The 21,277-nt window shown below is 41.0% G+C and overlaps 1 protein-coding gene across 2 annotated transcripts in view; it reads right to left on the bottom strand.

Moving 5' to 3' along the window:
- The window catches only part of LOC141126757 (ecto-ADP-ribosyltransferase 5-like), a 125,884-nt gene extending 107,531 nt beyond the window's left edge, over positions 1–18,353 (bottom strand). Inside the window, exon 1 of one of the 2 annotated variants that reach the window (XM_073612734.1) lies at positions 18,156–18,353. The gene's annotated coding sequence lies outside the window, so the exon portion shown is untranslated. Of the gene's footprint in view, positions 1–9,592; positions 9,637–18,155 lie in introns of those variants that run through there. The other variant, XM_073612733.1, reaches the window with a different exon arrangement.
- Between the last annotated feature and the right edge of the window lie 2,924 nt (positions 18,354–21,277).

Here is a 21,277-nt window from a genome sequence, read left to right as displayed (position 1 = left end):
GATCATCTTGGTATAATTCTTTTCAGCCAGCGGTAGGCTTTCATGTAAAAGCAATCCTAGTGGCTAATTAGCCTTTAGAGTGCTTTTACGAGCAGTGGGAGGGAACATCCCCCCTCCCACCGTCTTCCATGGTTTTCTCAGGCTCTCCTGTCCCAAGAGGGAACCCGAGAAAGCAACCGATGGTTCCGCCAGCTGACCATAGAGCTGATCGGAGACCAGAATGGCTAAAATAATCTCTATGGCCTAAGAAACCGGAAGCTACGAGCATTTCATCACTTAGGTTTCACCAGATATAAACAGTGCCATTGGGAAATTGGGAAAGCATTTAATCACACCGATCTTGGTGTGGTCAGATGCTTTGAGGGCAAAGGAGAGATTTAGGGTCTAATAGACCCCAATTTTTTCATAAAAAAGTACCTGTCACTAACTATTGCTATCATAGGGGATATTTACATTCCCTGAGATAACAATAAGAATGATAAAAAAGGAAAGGAACAGTTTAAAAATAAAAAAAAAGTTAAAAAAAAAAGTTAAAAAAAAAAAAAAAAAAAAAGCACCCCTGTCCCCCCCGTGCTCACGCGCAAAGGAGAACGCAGGTGTCGGTCTGGTGTCATATGTAAACAACAATTGCACCATGCATGTGAGGTATCACCGCAAAGGTCAGATCGAGGGCAGTAATTTTAACAGTAGACCTCCTCTGTAAATCTAAAGTGGTAACCTGTAAAGGTTTTGATGGCTTTTAAAAATGTATGTAGTTTGTCGCCGCTGCACGTTTGTGCACAATTTTAAAGCATGTCGTGTGTGGTATCAATGTACTCGGGATAAGATCATCTTTTTTATTCCATCAAACATTTGGGCAATATAGTGTGTTTTAGTGCATTAAAATGAAAAAAGTTTTTTTTTTCCATACAAAATGTGTTTGGAAAATCGCTGAATAAATACTGTGAGAAAAAGAAAGTTGCAACACCCACCATTTTAACCACTTCAATACAGGGCACTTATACACCTTTCTGCCAAGACCAATTTTCAGCTTTCAGTGCTGTCACAGTTTGAATGACAATTGCGAGGTCATACGACACTGTACCCAAACTAAATTTTTATCATTTTGTTCCCACAAATAGAGCTTTCTTTTGGTGGTATTTGATCACCTTTGCAGTTTTTATTTTTTGCTAAACAAATAAAAAAAGACCAAAAATTTTGAAAAAATTAAAGTTTTGCTTTTGTTTCTGTTTAAAAAATTTTGTAAATAAGTAAGTTTTCTCTTTCACTGATGGGCACTGATAAGGCGGCACTGACAGGCACTGATAAGGCGGCACCGATGAGGTGGCACCAATGAGCGGGCACTGACAGGCACTGATGATGGGCACTGATATGCGGCACTGATGGGCATTGATAGGCGGCACTGATGGGCACTCATGGGTGGCACTGGGTGGCACTGGTGGGCACTGATGGGCACTGATAGGTGACACTGATGGGCACTGAAAGGCTGCAAAGATGGGTTCTTATGGGTGGCACTGATAAGCGGCACTGCTGGGCACTAATGAGCACTGATACGTGGCACTGATGGGCACTGATATGCAGCACTGATACGCGGCACTGATAGTCATCCCTGGTGGCACTGGCAGTGATAGGCATTGTGAGTGGACACTGATTAGCAGCTGCCTGGGCACACATTAGTATTTCCCTGGGGGTCTAGGGGGCATACCTGATGGTCCAGTGTGGATGGCTTCCCTGGTGGTCCTGGGCAGCTTCCCTGGTGGTCCTGGGTGGGATCCAAGGGGGGGCTGTGCTGATGAACATTTAGCACAGACCCCCCCTGTCAGGAGAGCAGCCGATCGGCTCTCCTCTACTCATGTCTGTCAGATGCGAATGAGGAAAAGATGATCACTGGCTCTTTCTATTTACATCGTGATCAGCCGTGATTGGACACGGCTGATCACGTGGTAAAGAGTCTCCGTCAGAGACTCTTTACCTAGATTGGTGTTGCGAGGTGTCAGAGTGACCCTCCGCAACAACGATTGCCGCGATGCGCGCCCCGGGGGCGCGTAGCAGCTCAATATCCTGCGGACGTCATATGACGCCCAGTCAGAATATTGAACCAACTTTGCCGCCGTCATTCTGTTATATGGCGGGCGGCAAGTGGTTAATCTGTAGGGCCTTTGCTTTAAAAAAAAAATATATAATGTTTGGGGGATCAAAGTAATTTTCTAGCAAAAAAAAAAAAAAAAATTAATGTAAACAAAAAGTGTCAGGCTTTGTCTTCAAGTGGTTAGAAGAGTGGGTGATGTGTGACATAAGCTTCTAAATGTTGTGCATAAAATGCCAGGACAGTTCAAACCCCCCCCAAATTACCCAATTTTGGAAAGTAGACACCCCAAGCTATTTGCTGATAGGCATGTTGAGTCCATGGAATATTTTATATTTTGACTCAAGTTTCGGGAAAATTACAAACTTTTTTTTTTTTTGCACAAAGTTGTCACTAAATAATATATTGTTCAAACATGCCATGGGCATATGTGGAATTACACCCCCAAAATACATTCTGCTGATTCTCCTGAGTACAGGGATACCACATGTGTGAGACTTTTTGGGAGCCTAGCCGTGTACAGGACCCCAAAAAACAATCACCGCCTTCAGGCTTTCTAAAGGCGTAAAATTGTGATTTTACTCCTCACTACCTATCACAGTTCCGTAGGCCCTGAAATGTCCAGATAGCACAACCCCCCCCCCCCCCCAATAACCCCATTTTGGAAAGTAGACTCTCCAAGGTATTTGCTGAGAGGCATGGCGAGTATTTTGCAGCTCTCATTTATTTTTGAAAATAAAGAAAGAAAAGAAAATTTTTTTTTTTTTTCTTTTTTCAATTTTCAAAACTTTGTAACAAAAAGCAAGATCTGTAAAATACTCAACATGCCTCTCAGCAAATACGTTGGAGTGTCTTCTTTCCAAAATGGGGTCATTGGGAGGGGGTTGTATGGCCTTTCATGGCCTCCGAAACTGTGATAGGCAGTGAGGAGTGAAATCAAAAACTTACGCCCTTAGAAAGCCTGAAGGTGGTGATTGGTTTTCGGGGGCCCCGTATGTGGTTAGACTGCCAAAAAGTCTCACACATGTGTTATCCCCGTACTCAGGAGAAGCAGCAGAATGTATTTTGGGGTGTAATTTCACATATAACCATGGCACGTGTGAGTATGAGCAATATATCATTTAGTGACAACTTTGTGTAATTTTTTTTTTGTCATTATTAAATCACTGACAAAAAAATGAAATATTCAATGGGCTCAACATGCCTCTCAGCAATTTTCTTGGTGTGTCTACTTTCCAAAATGGGGTCATTTGGGGGGGTTTGTACTGCCCTGCCATTTTAGCACCTCAGGAAATGGCAGTCATAAACTAAAAGCTGCGTAAATTCCAGAAAATGTACCCTAGTTTGTAGACGCTATAACTTTTGCGCAAATCAATAAATATACGCTTATTGACATTTTTTCACCAAAGATATGTGGCCGAATACATTTTGGCCTAAATGTATGACTAAAATTGAGTTTATTGGATTATTTTATAACAAAAAGTAGAAAATATAATTTTTTCCAAATTTTCGGTCTTTTTCCGTTTATATATCACAAAAAAAAAAAAATTGCAGCGGCAATCAAATACCATCAATAGAAAGCTCTATTTGTGGGGAAAAAGGACACAAATTTAGTTTGGTACAGCATTGCATGACCGCACAATTACCAGTTAAAGCAGCGCAGTGCCAAATTGTAAAAAGTGTTCTGGTCATTGAGCAGCCAAATCTTCCGCGGCTGAAGTGGTTAACCACTTGACGACCGCCTCACGCCGATTTACGTCGGCAAGGTGGCACGGACAGGCAAAATCACGTACATGTACGTGATTTGCCTTCCGTGGGTGGGGGGTCCGATCGGACCCCCTCCCGGTGCCCGAGGCGGTCGTCTTTTCTCCCATGGCGATCGGAGATGAGGGGGAGGCCATCCGTTCATGGCCCCCCCCTCGCGATCGCCGCCGGCCAATGAGAACATTCCTTTGCTGCTGTATGCTAAACAGCAGCAAAGGAAATTATGTCATCTCTCCTCGGCTCGGTAATTTCCGTTCCGGCCCGAGGAGAGAAGACAAGTGAGTGAGTGCACAACACACACACACACAGTAGAACATGCCAGGCACACAAAACACCCCGATCCCCCCCCCGATCGCCCCCCCGATCCCCCCCCAATCACCCCCCCCTGTCACAAACTGACACCAGCAGTTTTTTTTTTTTTTTCTGATTACTGTATTGGTGTCAGTTTGTGACAGTTACAGTGTTGGGACAGTTACTGTTACCCCCCTTTAGGTCTAGAAAACCCCCTAAACCCCCGTTATAAAGTTTTAACCCCTTGATCACCCCCCGTCACCAGTGTCGCTAAGCGATCATTTTTCTGATCGCTGTATTAGTGTCGCTGGTGACGCTAGTTAGTGAGGTAAATATTTAGGTTCGCCGTCAGCGTTTTATAGCGACAGGGACCCCCATATACTATCTAATAAATGTTTTAACCCCTTGATTGCCCCCTAGTTAACCCTTTCACCACTGATCACCGTATAACTGTTACGGGTGACGCTGGTTAGTTTGTTTATTTTTTATAGTGTCAGGGCACCCGCCGTTTATTACCGAATAAAGGTTTAGCCCCCCGGTCGCCCGGCGGTGATATGCGTCGCCCCAGGCAGCGTCAGATTAGCGCCAGTACCGCTAACACCCACGCACACAGCATACGCCTCCCTTAGTGGTATAGTATCTGAACGGATCAATATCTGATCTGATCAGATCTATACTAGCGTCCCCAGCAGTTTAGGGTTCCCAAAAACGCAGTGTTAGTGGGATCAGCCCAGATACCTGCTAGCACCTGCGTTTTGTCCCTCCGCCCGGCCCACCCAAGTGCAGTATCGATCGATCACTGTCACTTACAAAACGCTAAACGCATAACTGCAGCGTTCGCAGAGTCAGGCCTGATCCCTGCGATCGCTAACAGTTTTTTTGGTAGCATTTTGGTGAACTGGCAAGCACCAGCCCCAGGCTGCGCCAGATTAGCGCCAGTACCACTGACACCCACGCACGTACCATACACCTCCCTTAGTGGTATAGTATCTGAACGGATCAATATCTGGTCCGATCAGATCTATACTAGCGTCCCCAGCAGTTTAGGGTTCCCAAAAACGCAGTGTTAGCGGGATCAGCCCAGATACCTGCTAGCACCTGCGTTGTGCCCCTCCGCCCGGCCCAGCCCAGCCCAGTCCACCCAAGTGCAGTATCGATCGATCACTGTCACTTACAAGGCACTAAACGCATAACTGCAGCGTTCGCAGAGTCAGGCCTGATCCCTGCGATCGCTAACAGTTTTTTTGGTAGCATTTTGGTGAACTGGCAAGCACCAGCCCCAAGCGGCGTCAGGTTAGCGCCAGTAGCGCTAACACCCACGCACCGTACACCTCCCTTAGTGGTATAGTATCTGAACGGATCAATATCTGATCCGATCAGATCTATACTAGCGTCCCCAGCAGTTTAGGGTTCCCAAAAAAGCAGTGTTAGCGGGATCAGCCCAGATACCTGCTAGCACCTGCGTTTTGCCCCTCCGCCCGGCCCAGCCCAGCCCACCCAAGTGCAGTATCGATCGATCACTGTCACTTACAAAACACTAAACGCATAACTGCAGCGTTTGCAGAGTCAGGCCTGATCCCTGCGATCGCTAACAGTTTTTTTGGAAGCTTTTTATTGAACTGGCAAGCACCAGCGGCCTAGTACACCCCGGTCGTAGTCAAACCAGCGCTGCAGTAACACTTGGTGACGTGGCGAGTCCCATAAGTGCAGTTCAAGCTGGTGAGGTGGCAAGCACAAGTAGTGTCCCGCTGCCACCAAAAAGACAAACACAGGCCCGTCATGCCCATAGTGCCCTTCCTGCTGCATTCGCCAATCCTAATTGGGAACCCACCACTTCTGCAGCGCCCGTACTTCCCCCATTCACATCCCCAACCAAATGCAGTCGGCTGCATGAGAGGCATTTTTATGTCCTCCCGAGTATCCCTACCCAACGAACCCCCCCAAAAAGATGTCGTGTCTGCAGCAAGCGCGGATATAGGCGTGACACCCGCTATTATTGTCCCTCCTGTCCTGACAATCCTGGTCTTTGCATTGGTGAATGTTTTGAACGCTACCATGCACTAGTTATTAGCGTAGGGTACAGCATTGCACAGACTAGGCACACTTTCACAGGGTCTCCCAAGATGCCATCGCATTTTGAGAGACCCGAACCTGGAACCGGTTACAGTTATAAAAGTTAGTTACAAAAAAAGTGTAAAAAAAAATATATATATATATAAAATAAAAAAAAATAGTTGTCGTTTTATTGTTCTCTCTCTCTATTCTCTCTCTCTATTGTTCTGCTCTTTTTTTACTGTATTCTATTCTGCAATGTTTTATTGTTATTGTTATTATGTTTTATCATGTTTGTTTTTCAGGTATGTAATTATTTATACTTTACTGTTTACTGTGCTTTATTGTTAACCATTGTTAACCATTTTTTTGTCTTCAGGTACGCCATTCACGACTTTGAATGGTTATACCAGAATGATGCCTGCAGGTTTAGGTATCATCTTGGTATCATTCTTTTCAGCCAGTGGTCGGCTTTCATGTAAAAGCAATCCTAGTGGCTAATTAGCCTCTAGACTGCTTTTACAAGCCGTGGGAGGGAATGCCCCCCCCCACACCGTCTTCCGTGTTTTTCTCTGGCTCTCCTGTCTCAACAGGGAACCTGAGAATGCAGCCGGTGATTCAGCCAGCTGACCATAGAGCTGATCAGAGACCAGAGTGGCTCCAAACATCTCTATGGCCTAAGAAACCGGAAGCTACGATCATTTTATGACTTAGATTTCGCCGGATGTAAATAGCGCCATTGGGAAATTGGGGAAGCATTTTATCACACCGATCTTGGTGTCATCAGATGCTTTGAGGGCAGAGGAGAGATCTAGGGTCTAATAGACCCCAATTTTTTCAAAAAAGAGTACCTGTCACTACCTATTGCTATCATAGGGGATATTTGCATTCCCCGAGATAACAATAAAAATGATTAAAAAAAAAAAAAAATGAAAGGAACAGTTTAAAAATAAGATAAAAAAGCAAAAAAATAATAAAGAAAAAAAAAAAAAAAAAAGCACCCCTGTCGCCCCCTGCTCTCGAGCTAAGGCGAACGCAAACGGCGGTCTGTCGTCAAACGTAAACAGCAATTGCACCATGCATGTAAGGTATCGCCGCGAAGGTCAGATCGAGGGCAGTAATTTTTGCAGTAGACCTCCTCTGTAAATCTAAAGTGGTAACCTGTAAAGGCTTTTAAAGGCTTTTAAAAATGTATTTATTTTGTTGCCACTGCACGTTTGTGCGCAATTTTAAAGCATGTCATGTTTGGTATCCATGTACTCGGCCTAAGATCATCTTTTTTATTTCATCAAACATTTGGGCAATATAGTGTGTTTTAGTGCATTAAAATTTAAAAAAGTGTGTTTTTTCCCCAAAAAATGCGTTTGAAAAATCCCTGCGCAAATACTGTGTGAAAAAAAAAAATGAAACACCCACCATTTTAATCTGTTGGGCATTTGCTTTAAAAAAATATATAATGTTTGGGGGTTCAAAGTAATTTTTTTGCAAAAAAAAATAACTTTTTCATGTAAACAATGAGTGTCAGAAAGGGCTTTGTCTTCAAGTGGTTAGAAGAGTTGGTGATGTGTGACATAAGCTTCTAAATGTTGTGCATAAAATGCCAGGACAGTTCAAAACCCCCCCAAATGACCCCATTTTGGAAAGTAGACACCCCAAGCTATTTGCTGAGAGGCATGTCGAGTCCATGGAATATTTTATATTGCGACACAAGTTGCGGGAAAGAGACAAATTTTTTTTTTTTTTTTTGCACAAAGTTGTCACTAAATGATATATTGCTCAAACATGCCATGGGAATATGTGAAATTACACCCCAAAATACATTCTGCTGCTTCTCCTGAGTACGGGGATACCACATGTGTGAGACTTTTTGGGAGCCTAGCCGCGTACGGGACCCCGAAAACCAAGCACCGCCTTCAGGCTTTCTAAGGGCGTGAATTTTTGATTTCACTCTTCACTGCCTATCACAGTTTCGGAGGCCATGGAATGCCCAGGTGGCACAAAACCCCCCCAAATGACCCCATTTTGGAAAGTAGACACCCAAAGCTATTTGCTGAGAGGTATAGTGAGTATTTTGCAGACCTCACTTTTTGTCACAAAGTTTTGAAAATTGAAAAAAGAAAAAAAAAAAGTTTTTTCTTGTCTTTCTTCATTTTCAAAAACAAATGAGAGCTGCAAAATACTTACCATGCCTCTCAGCAAATATCTTGGGGTGTCTACTTTCCAAAATGGGGTCATTTGGGGGGGGTTTGTGCCACCTGGGCATTCCATGGCCTCCGAAACTGTGATAGGCAGTGAAGAGTGAAATCAAAAATTTTCACCCTTGGAAATCCTGAAGGCGGTGCTTGGTTTTCGGGGCCCCGTACGCGGCTAGGCTCCCAAAAAGTCCCACACATGTGGTATCCCCATACTCAGGAGAAGCAGCTGAATGTATTTTGGGGTGCAATTCCACATAGGCCCATGGCCTGTGTGAGCAATATATCATTTAGTGACAACTTTTTGTAAATATTTTTTTTTTTTTTGTCATTATTCAATCACTTGGGACAAAAAAAATAAATATTCAATGGGTTCAACATGCCTCTCAGCAATTTCCTTGGGGTGTCTACTTTCCAAAATGGGGTCATTTGGGGGGGGGTTGTACTGCCCTGCCATTTTAGCACCTCAAGAAATGACATAGGCAGTCATAAACTAAAAGCTGTGTAAATTACAGAAAATGTACCCTAGTTTGTAGACGCTATAACTTTTGCGCAAACCAATAAATATATGCTTATTGACATTTTTTTTACCAAAGACATGTGGCCGAATACATTTTGGCCTAAATGTATGACTAAAATTTAGTTTATTGGATTTTTTTTATAACAAAAAGTAGAAAATATCATTTTTTTTCAAAATTTTCGGTCTTTTTCCGTTTATAGAGCAAAAAATAAAAACTGCAGAGGTGATCAAATACCATCAAAAGAAAGCTCTATTTGTGGGAAGAAAAGGACGCAAATTTCGTTTAGGTACAGCATTGCATGACCGCGCAATTAGCAGTTAAAGCGACGCAGTGCCAAATTGGAAAAAGACCTCTGGTCCTTAGGCAGCATAATGGTCCGGGGCTCAAGTGGTTAATTAAAGTGTATTTTTACGTTAGTGTGTAAAATTACATTTGAAAAATTGCTGCACAAATACCATGTGACATAAAAAATGTACCCCTTTTGTAAAATGGTGCCTCACTAAACCGCATCTGCTAAAGGCCAGCGCGTTTCAGTGCATGTTGATTTTACACTAATAACCGACATGCAAAGAATTTGAACCTAGCCTACGAGACAAAAAGGCTGACATTGCTGAGAGCAAAATATTTCCATTGTAGATAAAGATTCTTTATGATGAGGAGAGGAATAAGGTGAAGTTGTATCTTACCTGTCTGCAGGTCTTGTGTGCCCAATATCCCTCCTCTAAGATATCTATCTATCTATCTATCTATCTATCTATCTATCTATCTATCTATCTATCTATCTATCTATCTATCTATCTATCTATCTATCTATCTATCTATCTATCTATCTATCTATCTATCTATCTATCTATCTATCTATCTATCTACCGTATTTATCGGCATATAACATGCACTTTTTTCCCCTGAAAATCAGGGGAAAATCATGGGTGTGTGCTATAGGCCGATCCCCGCCGATTTTGTGTGATCGGAGCGATTGCGGCAATTGCCGCGATCGCCGCCAACATACACAGCCGTGGGTAGATTAAAATATGGCGCCGAGACTGCAGGGATTCGTCGGAGCCGAGATGCACATACCCGAGTGTTCTCTGCTTTTTTCGGCGCCGCCGTCACGCCCAGTCCCGCCCTTGGACCTGTGTTATGTCCATCATAGGGCGGGACTGGGCGTGACTGTGAGCGGCGCCGAAAAAAGCCGAGAACACTCGGGTATGTGTATCTCGGCTCCGACGAATCCCTGCAGTATAAAAAAAAAATCACATACAAAATAAATTATATCAATAAATATGAACAAACCCACTAAAGTGCAACGTGCATAAACCAATGAAACAAATACATCAAGGGGCATACAAAAGTTTAATAGGTGCTTAGTGCCCCATAATTAACGTAATAAACAGTCCTGCTTAAGCAATGTTGCAAGTGATCAGTGATAAGTGAAATCCTGTAGACCAATATAAAAAAAAAATTGTGTATGATGAGTGTCCGTTTATATTAACTTTCCAGCATGCTCATAGTATTCTTTGTGCTGCACACGATGCTCCGATGCAAACCGGTGGCCCCCCAGGTATTATGCTCACCTCAGAGTGTGTGACTCAGCTGTTATACCAAGTCAAAACATGCTTTGGAGACACCCCAGGGCTCAGTGCTGATCACCAGATGTTAGGCTCCAATGCGGTTCCAAAGATATATATGAGGAAAAAAGAACTTGATGGTGTGATATTGTTTTATAAATTTATTAAATGAAAAATACACTCCCCACAATGGGGTACTCACACACTATCCAGGTGCCTTACTGCACCGCTCTAATAAAAGCCTCCAAAGCGGGGGATCAGTTTAGGGGTATGGTATGCATCTCATCTATGTCAGATCCTCTGCTCCTCGTTCCGTCCTGGCCCCTCCCCTACGCGTGTTCGACACAGGGATCATGTGTCTTCATCAGGGGATATGATTGAACGGCTGCTCTGCAGTTTAAATACGGTCCTCGCGGCCATTTTGTCATGGACCACGGACACTCTAGTGCTAGGCTCCATACCCCACCAGAGCGCTGAATGCTCAAATCAAACCCAAAGGACAGCTGATAGCGAACAAATCATTCACAGAATGAAGTGACTGTAAAGCACAAATTAATACATAATCTAAATGAGAGATAATTAGCCCGATTATATGCAATTACTATTCATATCCAGGACGAAGATTGATTTTCAACATACCATACCTCACTAAAGTACAATACATAGAAACGCCTGGCTAAAACATAATACAGTATGAGTGCATAAATAAATAAAAAATCAGATATGAGTACATGAAAATAAATAAATAATTCATCAATATATTACAAGTAAAAAACAAACTACATACATGGAAACCGATATGCCTGCAATCCAAATTTACCAACAATCGGTCAAACAATGAATGTAGTGCCATATATGGTGAAAACAGGAAGTGTCATAATCTCTAAATAAATGTATAAAATATAAAAATTTAAAATTACACAAAAATGTATACATTCCAAAATAACCATCGATCAGTCATACGATCGATATTGTGCCATTTATGGCAAAATATCATCATATCTACTTGTAAAAATTATCTACTTGTAAAAATTATATAAATATTGTCTAACTTTATTTGATAAACTAAAATAAAAAAAAATAAATATATGTGGCTTGCTCATATGTTACTATTAGTGGATCATATAATACAGAAATCACATACGTATATAAAAGCATATAATGCTGCCTGAAGAGTTACATAAGTAGGCTGAAACTGTATGCAGAACACACGCCCTACCATCATCTATGCAAAATTAACGTGTGTGCAATAAATACAATAAAAAAAAAAATATATATATAGGATAGGCAAAATATAAGACCCCCTTTTCCATAAATATGGGATACCTAAGATAAATATGTTCCAAATAAAGAGGCCTGAAAAATATATTTTATTAAAAATATATACACACGTATATACCCTTATACATGCATACATACAGTTGCAATAAAAAGTATGTGAACCCTTTTGGAATTATATGGATTTCTGCACAAATTGGTCATAAAATGTGATCTGATCTTCATTTAAGTCACAACAATAGGCAATCACAGTCTGCTTAAACTAATAACACACAAAAAATTAAATTGTACCATGTTTTTATTGAATACACCATGTAAACATTCACAGTGCAGGTGGAAAAAGTATGTGAACCTCTAGACTAATGAGATCTCCAAGAGCTAATTGGAGTGAGGTGTCAGCCAACTGGAGTCCAGTCAATGAGATGAGATTGGAGGTGTTGTTTACAGCTGCCCTGCCCTTTAAAAAACACACACCAGTTCTGGGTTTGCTTTTCACAAGAAGCATTGCTTGATGTGATTGATGCCTCACACAAAAGAGCTCTCAAAAGACCTACGATTAAGAACTGTTGACTTGCATAAAGCTGGAAAGGGTTATAAACGTGTCTCCAAAAGCCTTGCTGTTCATCAGTCCACAGTAAGACAAATTGTCTATAAATGGAGAAAGTTCAGCACTGCTGCTACTCTCCCTAGGAGTGGGCGTCCTGTAAAGATGACTGCAAGAGCACAGCACAGACTGCTCAATGAGGTGAAGAAGAATCCTAGAGTGTCAGCTCAAGACTTACAAAAGTCTCTGGCATATGCTAACATCCCTGTTAGCAAATCTACGCTACGTAAAACACTAAACAAGAATGGATTTCATGGGAGGATACCACAGAGGAAGCCACTGCTGTAAAAAAAAAACATTGCTGCACATTTACAGTTTGCACAAGAACACCTGGATGTTCCACAGCAGTACTGGCAAAATATTCTGTGGACAGATGAAACCAAAGTTGAGTTGTTTGGAAGAAACACAACACTATGTGTGGAGAAAAAGAGGCACAGCACACCAACATCAAAACCTCATCCCAACTGTGAAGTATGGTGGTGGGGGCATCATGGTTTGGGGCTGCTTTGCTGCGTCAGGGCAAGTTTATCAAGACATTTTGCAAGAGAACTTAAGGCAATCTGTCCACCAGCTGAAGCTCAACAGAAGATGGGTGTTGCAACAGCACAACGACCCAAAGCATAGAAGTAAATCAACAACAGAATGGCTTAAACAGAAGAAAATACGCCTTCTAGAGAGGCCCAGTCAGAGTCCTGACCTCAACCCGATTGAGATGCTGTGGCATGACCTCAAGAAAGCGATTCACACCAGACATCCCAAGAATATTGCTGAACTGAAACAGTTCTGTAAAGAGGAATGGTCAAGAATTACTCTTGACCGTTGTGCACATCTGATCTGCAACTACAGGAAACGTTTGGTTGAAGTTATTGCTGCCAAAGGAGGTTCAACCAGTTATTAAATCCAAGGGTTCACATACTTTTTCCACCTGCACTGTGAATGTTTACATGGTGTGTTCAATAAAAACATGGTAACATTTAATTATTTGTGTGTTATTAGTTTAAGCAGACTGTGATTGTCTATTGTTGTGACTTAGATGAAGATCAGATCACATATTATGACCAATTTGTGCAGAAATTCATATCATTCCAAAAGGGTTGACATACTTTTTATTGCAACTGTATATGGAGGAAAAATGGGAAGATGGCAAAAAGACCTCTGGTATATTGTATCCAGGGGTGACAATCATTACTAAGAAAACACCTGAGATCGAACTCCTTGTTAAACCCACCAGGTGACAATGAGCCAAGCTGGTGTATCCACCGGGATTCACGCTTGCTTATTTCTTTGGTATAGTTAGAGCCCCTCCAATGACGTTTCAGCGCATCTATACCCCAAAATTGCATCCCTGTTGTGCTCTGATTATGTACATCCTTAAAATGTATGGATAGATAATGCTTATCAAGTCCTTTGCGTATGTTCCTAACATGTTCTTCCATTCGGTCTTTTAGAGCCCTTGTGGTGCGACCAACATAAATTAAATCACAGGGACATTTTACCACATATGCAACCCCTACAGTATTACAAGAGATAAAGTCCCTAATGGTGTACATCTGATTGGTATAAGAGTTATAGAACTCCCTCACTTTCCTGATATTGGTTGGAACTCCGATATCGGATAAGCCAACGTTTATTTAAAAAAGAGCACCAAGCTTACGTGATAAACTGGTGCACAATGTTGTAGAACCACCCCCCCGAAGCCAAAAATGTTTTGGGACCTAAAAGGTTTTCATGGTTGTGGAAGATGCTATAGCTGCATAAGAGTTCCAACCAATATCAGGAAAGTGAGGGAGTTCTATAACCCTTATACCAATCAGATGTACACCATTAGGGACTTTATCTCTTGTAATACTGTAGGGGTTGTATGTGTGGTAAAAGGTTCCTGTGATTTAATTTATGTTGGGCTCTAAAAGACAGGATGGAAGAACACGTTAGGAACATACGTAAAGGATTTGATAAGCATTATCTATCCATACATTTTAAGGATGTACATAATCAGAGCACGGCAGGGATGCAATTTTGGGGTATAGATGTGCCGAAACGTCATTGGAGGGGCTCTAACTATACCAGAGAAATAAGCAAGCGTGAATCCTGGTGGATACACCAGCTTGGCTGTGTTTTTGCACCAGCTTGGTGTTTTCTTAGTAATGATTGACTCCCTGGATACAATATACCAGAGGTCTTTTTCCCATCTTCCCATTTTTCCTCCATATATGTATGCATGTATAAGGGTATATACATGTGTGAATATATTTTTAATAAAATATATTTTTCAGGCCTCTTTATTTGGAACATATTTATCTTAGGTATCCCATATTTATGGAAAAGGGGGGTCTTATATTTTGCCTATCCTATAATTTTTTTTTTTTTTTTTTAATTGTATTTATTGCACACATGTTAATTTTGCATAGATGATGGTAGGGCGTGTGTTCTGCATACAGTTTCAGCCTATTTATGTAACTCTTCAGGCAGCATTATATGCTTTTATATACGTATGTGCTTTCTGTATTATATGATCCACCAATAGTAACATATGAGCAAGCCACATATATTTATTTTTTTATTTTAGTTTATCAAATAAAGTTAGACAATATATATATAATTTTTACAAGTAGATCATTTTTACAAGTAGATATGATGATATTTTGCCATACATGGCACAATATCGATCATATGACTGATCGATGGTTATTTTGTAATGTATACATTTATGTTTAATTTTACATTTTTATATATTACACATTTATTTAGAGATTATGACACTTCCTTCACCATATATGGCACTACATTCATTGTTTGACCGATTGCTGGTAAATTTGAATTGCAGGCATTTCGGTTTCCATGTATGTAGTTCGTTGTTACTTGTAATATATTGATGAATTATGTATTTATTTTTATGTACTCATATCTGATATTTTATTTATTTATTTATGCACTCATACTGTATTATGTTTCAGCCAGGCGTTTCTATGTATTGTACTTTAGTGGGGTATGGTATGTTGAACATCAATCTTCGTCCTGGATATGAATAGTAATTGCATATAATCAGGCTAATTATCTCTCATTTAAATTATGTATTAATTTGTGCTTTACAGTCACTTCACTCTGTGAATGATTTGTTCGCTATCAGCTGTCCTTTGAGTTTGATTTGAGCATTCAGCGCTCTGGTGGGGTATGGAGCCTAGCACTAGAGTGTCCGTGGTCCATGACAAAATGGCCGCGAGGACCGTATTTAAACTGCAGAGCAGCCGTCCAATCATATCCCCCTGATGAAGACACGTGATCCCTGTGTCGAACACTCGTAGGGGAGGGGCCAGGACGGAGCAAAGAGCAGAGGATCTGACATAGATGAGATGCATACCATACCCCTAAATTGATCCCCCGCTTTGGAGGCTTTTATTAGAGCGGTGCAATAACGCACCTGGATAGTGTGTGAGTACCCCATTGTGGGGAGTGTATTTTTCATTTAATAAATTTATAAAACGATATCACACCATCAAGTTCTTTTTTCCTCATATATATCTTTGGAACCGCATTGGAGCCTAACATCTGGTGATCAGCACTGAGCCCTGGGGTGTCTCCAAAGCATGTTTTGACTTGGTATAACATCTGAGTCACACACTCTGAGGTGAGCATAATACCTGGGGGGCCACCGGTTTGCACCGGAGCATCGTGTGCAGCACAAAGAATACTATGAGCATCCTGAAAAGTTAATATCAACGGACACTCATCATACACAATTTTTTTTTTTTTTTTTTTTTTTGATATTGGTCTACAGGATTATCACTGATCACTTGCAACATTGCTTAAGCAGGACTGTTTATTACGTTAATTATGGGGAACTAAGCACCTTTTGTATGCACCTTGATGTGTATATATATATATATATATATATATATATATATATATATATATATATATATATATATATATATATATATATATATATATAGTACTCCGTTGACAATGCTGTCGTTAGCTTCTTTTTTTTTTACTCCAGCGGGATGGTGCCATCTTTGTTCAAGAATCAAAGTCACCAATTACTTACCGGAATGGTTGCTTAGAATTTTTAGAAATTACACAATCATGTAAATCCTGGACCCTCTAAGGCAACCTTTCCCAACCTTTTTTTACTCAGAGAGACCCTTGAAACAATTTTCTGGTCTCATGGAACCCATGAGCAAGAATTCCACTCTTATAGTGTGGTCAATGGAAAGAATGCTTCCTTTACAGTGGTGGTCAGTGGGAAAAGTGCACCCTACTTTACACTGGTGGTCAATGGTGAGATTATCTTCTTTACAGCTGTGGTCAGAAAGCCACTCTTACAGTAATGGTAAGTGTGAAGAGTGCCCCCTTACATTGGTGGCCCATGGTAAGAATAACCTCTTCAGAATGCCACCCTAAACGACATATAAAAGATCATTGGTATCAAGCTGCTGGCTCTATAAAGTGGTGTTGAACATGGAAGGATGAAGGCACCATCAGATGGGAGGTCAATTAGCAACAGCTTAAGGAAAACCTTGCAATCTCTTAAGTCTTGAAAACCCCTACGGAACCCTGGTTAGGAATGGCTGGCTGCTCTAAAGTAACCATTATGTTTTGGGCTGTTTGTATACATGTTGTCACACTGGTGAACCTGTTACTGATAGGAACTGGCCAGCAACAGAATTGTTGTCTGAAGTGTCTTCTTTCCAAAATGGGGTCATTTGGGGGGGTTTTGTGCTATCTTGACATTTCATGGCCTCCGAAAACTGTGATAGGTAGCGTGGAAGTGAAATCACCATTTTACGCCCTTAGAAATCCTGAAGGCGGTGATTGGTTTTCAGGGGTCCTGTACACGGCTAGGCTCCCAAAAAGTCCCACACATGTGGTATCCCCGTACTCAGGAGAAGCAGCAGAATGTATTTTGGGGTGTAATTCCACATATAACCATGGCACGTGTGAGCAATATATCATTTAGTGACAACTTTGTGTAATTTTTTTTTTTTTTTGTAATATTTCAATCACTTGTGACAAAAAAATTAAATATTCAATGGGCTCAACATGCCTCTCAGCAATTTCCTTGGGGTGTCTACTTTCCAAAATGGGGTCTTTAGGGGGGGTTGTACTGCCCTGCCATTTTAGCACCTCAAGAAATGAGATAGGCAGTCATAAACTAAAAGCTGCGTAAATTCCAGAAAATGTACCCTAGTTTGTAGACGCTATAACTTTTGCGCAAACCAATAAATATACGCTTATTGACATTTTTTTTTTTTACCAAAGACATGTGGCTGAATACATTTTGGCCTAAATGTATAACTAAAATTGAGTTAATTGGATTTTTTTTAGAATAAAAAGTAGAAAATATATTTTTTTTTCAAAATTTTCTGTCTTTTTCCGTTTATATATCGCAAAAAATAAAAATTGCAGAGGCAATCAAATACCATCAAAAGAAAGCTCTATTTGTTTAAAAAACGTGTAAAACATGCTCTGGTCATTGCGCAGCCAAATCTTCCGGGGCTGAAGTGGTTAATTAAATTGTATTTTTGCGCTAGTGTGTAAAATTGCATTTGAAAAATTGCTGCACAAATACCATGTGACATAAACATGTACCCCTTTTGTAAAATGGCGCCTCACTGAACCGCATCTGCTAAAAGCCAGAGCATTTCTTTGCATTTTGATTTTACAAGCATAACCGACATACAAAGAGTTTGAACCTAGCCTACGAGACAAAAAGGCTGACATTGCTGAGAGCAAAATATTTCTATTGTAGATAAAGATTCTTTAGGATGAGGAGAGGAATAAGGTGAAGTTGTATCTTACCTGTCTGCAGGTCTTGTGTGCCCAATATGCCTCCTGTAAGATATATATATATACAGAATGGCAATACTTTCAGTTTCATTTACAATTATTTATCTTTTATCAGTTTGTCATTACACCTCTGCGACTTTCTTCTTTTTTAGCACACATTCAGATTTCTCAGAGTGCATTCATCTTAGAGATATGTGGCAAGTTAAATCATGTTTCAGTGTAACACTTTCCCATATGTTTTACCTGTCACAGCTGTCGTTAGCTTCTTTTTTTTTTTACTTATTTAGAAAAGATGCCCCAGGGATTATACGGGCAGGGGTAAAGTATACCGGGATAATTGAAAAAATAACATAGTATATAAAAAAGTACAACATTTATTGAGTACAAATATACAAATAGCACACCTAAAAACAATAAGTAGGACACATGATAGATATGCAGCTGCTAATTTTTAGAACACATGAATACCCCAGACATAAAGTCAAATGAGGAGTGTGATCAAAAAGATCCCAACATGTTTCGGAAAAACAGGGGGGGAGAAGCATGCGTATTCACTTCCTTCCTCAGGGGTTAGATAGAAGCAAGCTGTTATATTTCTTTTAAAGATTTTTTTTTTTTTTTTAAATATATAAGCAATATGTAAAAACATTAAATGAGTCAATGTATATAGTAAATTGATTTGTGCAGCATAGCAAAACATTGCAGTCATTAGAAGTGAATAGTACTCACAATTTTAGTGTCCTTATAAATATAGTACACAACCCTGTTATGTTATGAATTATACAACATATACAGACGGTGACCTCGAGACTTGATTTCCTGCTTTGCCGCATTGAATACAGTATTTTTGGATTAGCTGATATATATTTTTGGCATGATGCATCGGTGTTCTCTTTGCTTGAGGCTCCCCGGAACACGGGGGCCCCCTGAAGCTTCACCCCATCTCGGGGAAATTCCCTATCTGGGCTGCAGTACATCGCACGGCTGCTTGGACGGTTTCTGCATCCCGCGCATGCACATTCAGCCTCATCCATCTTGCCAGTATATGCCGCCCACTTGTGTCGGTGTCTTGCCGAGAAAGTTCCCCCGGCGGATAAGGACCCTCCTGTACTGCGCTTGCGCAGTACGAATGACTAATGAGCTGCCGAAAATTGACGAAGAAGAACAGCTGATCGTCAGCTCTATATGGTGCCTGTGCACTACATTCTGACCCAAGTCCACGTTAAAGCCCCGCCATCCAAGTGGACATAGAGCTAGAATATTAAAATGACGAGCGCAGTGAGGCCTTGCCCGAAGCGTGGCGAGCATAGCGAACCCGCGAGGGACCTGTTACAAAGTGTTCTTTTTTACTATAGTCTTGGCACGCAGGCGCCGTGTACAGCTGACTCAGGTGTACAGCTCTTTTCGGCGGCTCCCTTGTTGTTCCAACTGCACAAGCACTGCACCTGCGCACTACAGGGGGGTCATTATCCGCCGAGGGGAACTTTCTCGGCAGAACATCGGCGGCCCTGTCGACGTCTGACGTCACCGCGCCAGTGATGCGATGGTGCCAGATGCTGCATCGGCCTGGGGATCGCCTAAGGGGGCGCCCCTCTGACACACCAGAGGTGCGGGTGATCTATGTATTTCAACATCCTGATGATCTCTCCGATCACTAGTGCCCTTTATCCACACCTATGGAATAGTCAGTTTGATAGTGATTGGTTAAATATACGGCCCATCCCTGCCTATTTACCCTTATATACTGGGAAAGTGCAGCTTACATTTGCTGCACAGCCAGGACTCTCCTATGCTCCATATTTGATCATACACAGGGAACGGCTTATAAGGTGAGAGACCAGTTCAAGCTAGGATGCATCAGTCATCCCTGTCCTTTTAACTTTTTGAACATGAACTCATTTTTGTTATATTATATGGGCTTATACAGTTTAACCCACTATCTATACCTACAATCTATTACATTTTATCCCTAACTCCATATCCAACTCTGTTTTCTTAGGGCCCTGTTGCCCTTAATATGGTATAATTTATACACATATATGCTCATTACTAGATTTTTACACGGATGTTTTTCCTGTGCCAGATCTGTGTTCCCCTATATTGTGTGGGCGATCCTTGCGAGCCTTGGTGTGCTGCTTGACAGTGGAGACACTATATGCCTCAGCCTTCATACTAAATTGTGTATGCTCCAATACAAGGATTTCATGATTACTAAGGAGGTGTGGCAGGCATCTGTCTAGCCCTACTCCTGTGGCTTTTACAAGCACCATTTTGCGACTCAGCAGCCTTTGAGACCTGAGGTCCCATCTACCTGTGAAGAGGGTTGGGTACTATATTTATAAGGACACTAAAATTGTGAGTACTATTCACTTCTAATGACTGCCATGTTTTGCTATGCTGCACAAATCACTATACTATATACATTGACTCATTTAATGTTTTTACATATTGCTTATATATTTAAAAAAAAATATCTTTAATAGAAATATAACAGCTTGCTTCTATCTAACCAACAGCTTGCTTCTATCTAACCCCTGAGGAAGTGAATATGCATGCCCCCCCCCCCCCCCCCGTTTTTCCAAAACATGTTGGGATCTTTTTGATCACACTCCTCATTTGACTTTATGTCTGGAGTATCTATGTGTTCTAAAAATTAGCAGCTGTATATCTATCACGTGTCCTACTTATTGATTTTAGGTGTGCTATTTGTATATTTTCTGTGTATTTGTACTCAATAAATGTTGTACTTTTTTATATACTTTGTTATTTTTTCAATTATCCCGGTATACTTTACCCCTGCCCGTATAATCCCTGGGGCATCTTTTCTAAATCTCTATATTTTGGGATGTGGCAAGGGTTTTTGGGATCAACTCTCAGGTGGTTTCTCTTTTTGCATATTTAATTCTTTTTTGTTTTACTCCAGCAGGATGGTACCATCTTTGTTCAAGAATCAAAGTCACCAATTACTTACAACTACACAATCATGTAAATCCTGGACCCTCTAATGCAACCTTTCTCAAACTTTTTAACTCAGAGAGACCGTTAAAACTATTTTCTGGTCTCATGGAACACCTGCAAGAATTCCCTTCTTATAGTGTGGTCAATAGAAAGAATGCTTCCGTGGTCAGTGGGAA

This window comes from Aquarana catesbeiana, linkage group LG02 (assembly GCF_042186555.1).
Source record: "Aquarana catesbeiana isolate 2022-GZ linkage group LG02, ASM4218655v1, whole genome shotgun sequence".
Taxonomy (NCBI): Eukaryota; Metazoa; Chordata; class Amphibia; order Anura; family Ranidae; genus Aquarana; species Aquarana catesbeiana.
Note: the sequence above shows the minus strand (reverse complement) of the source record. Positions and strands in the feature narration are given on the sequence as shown.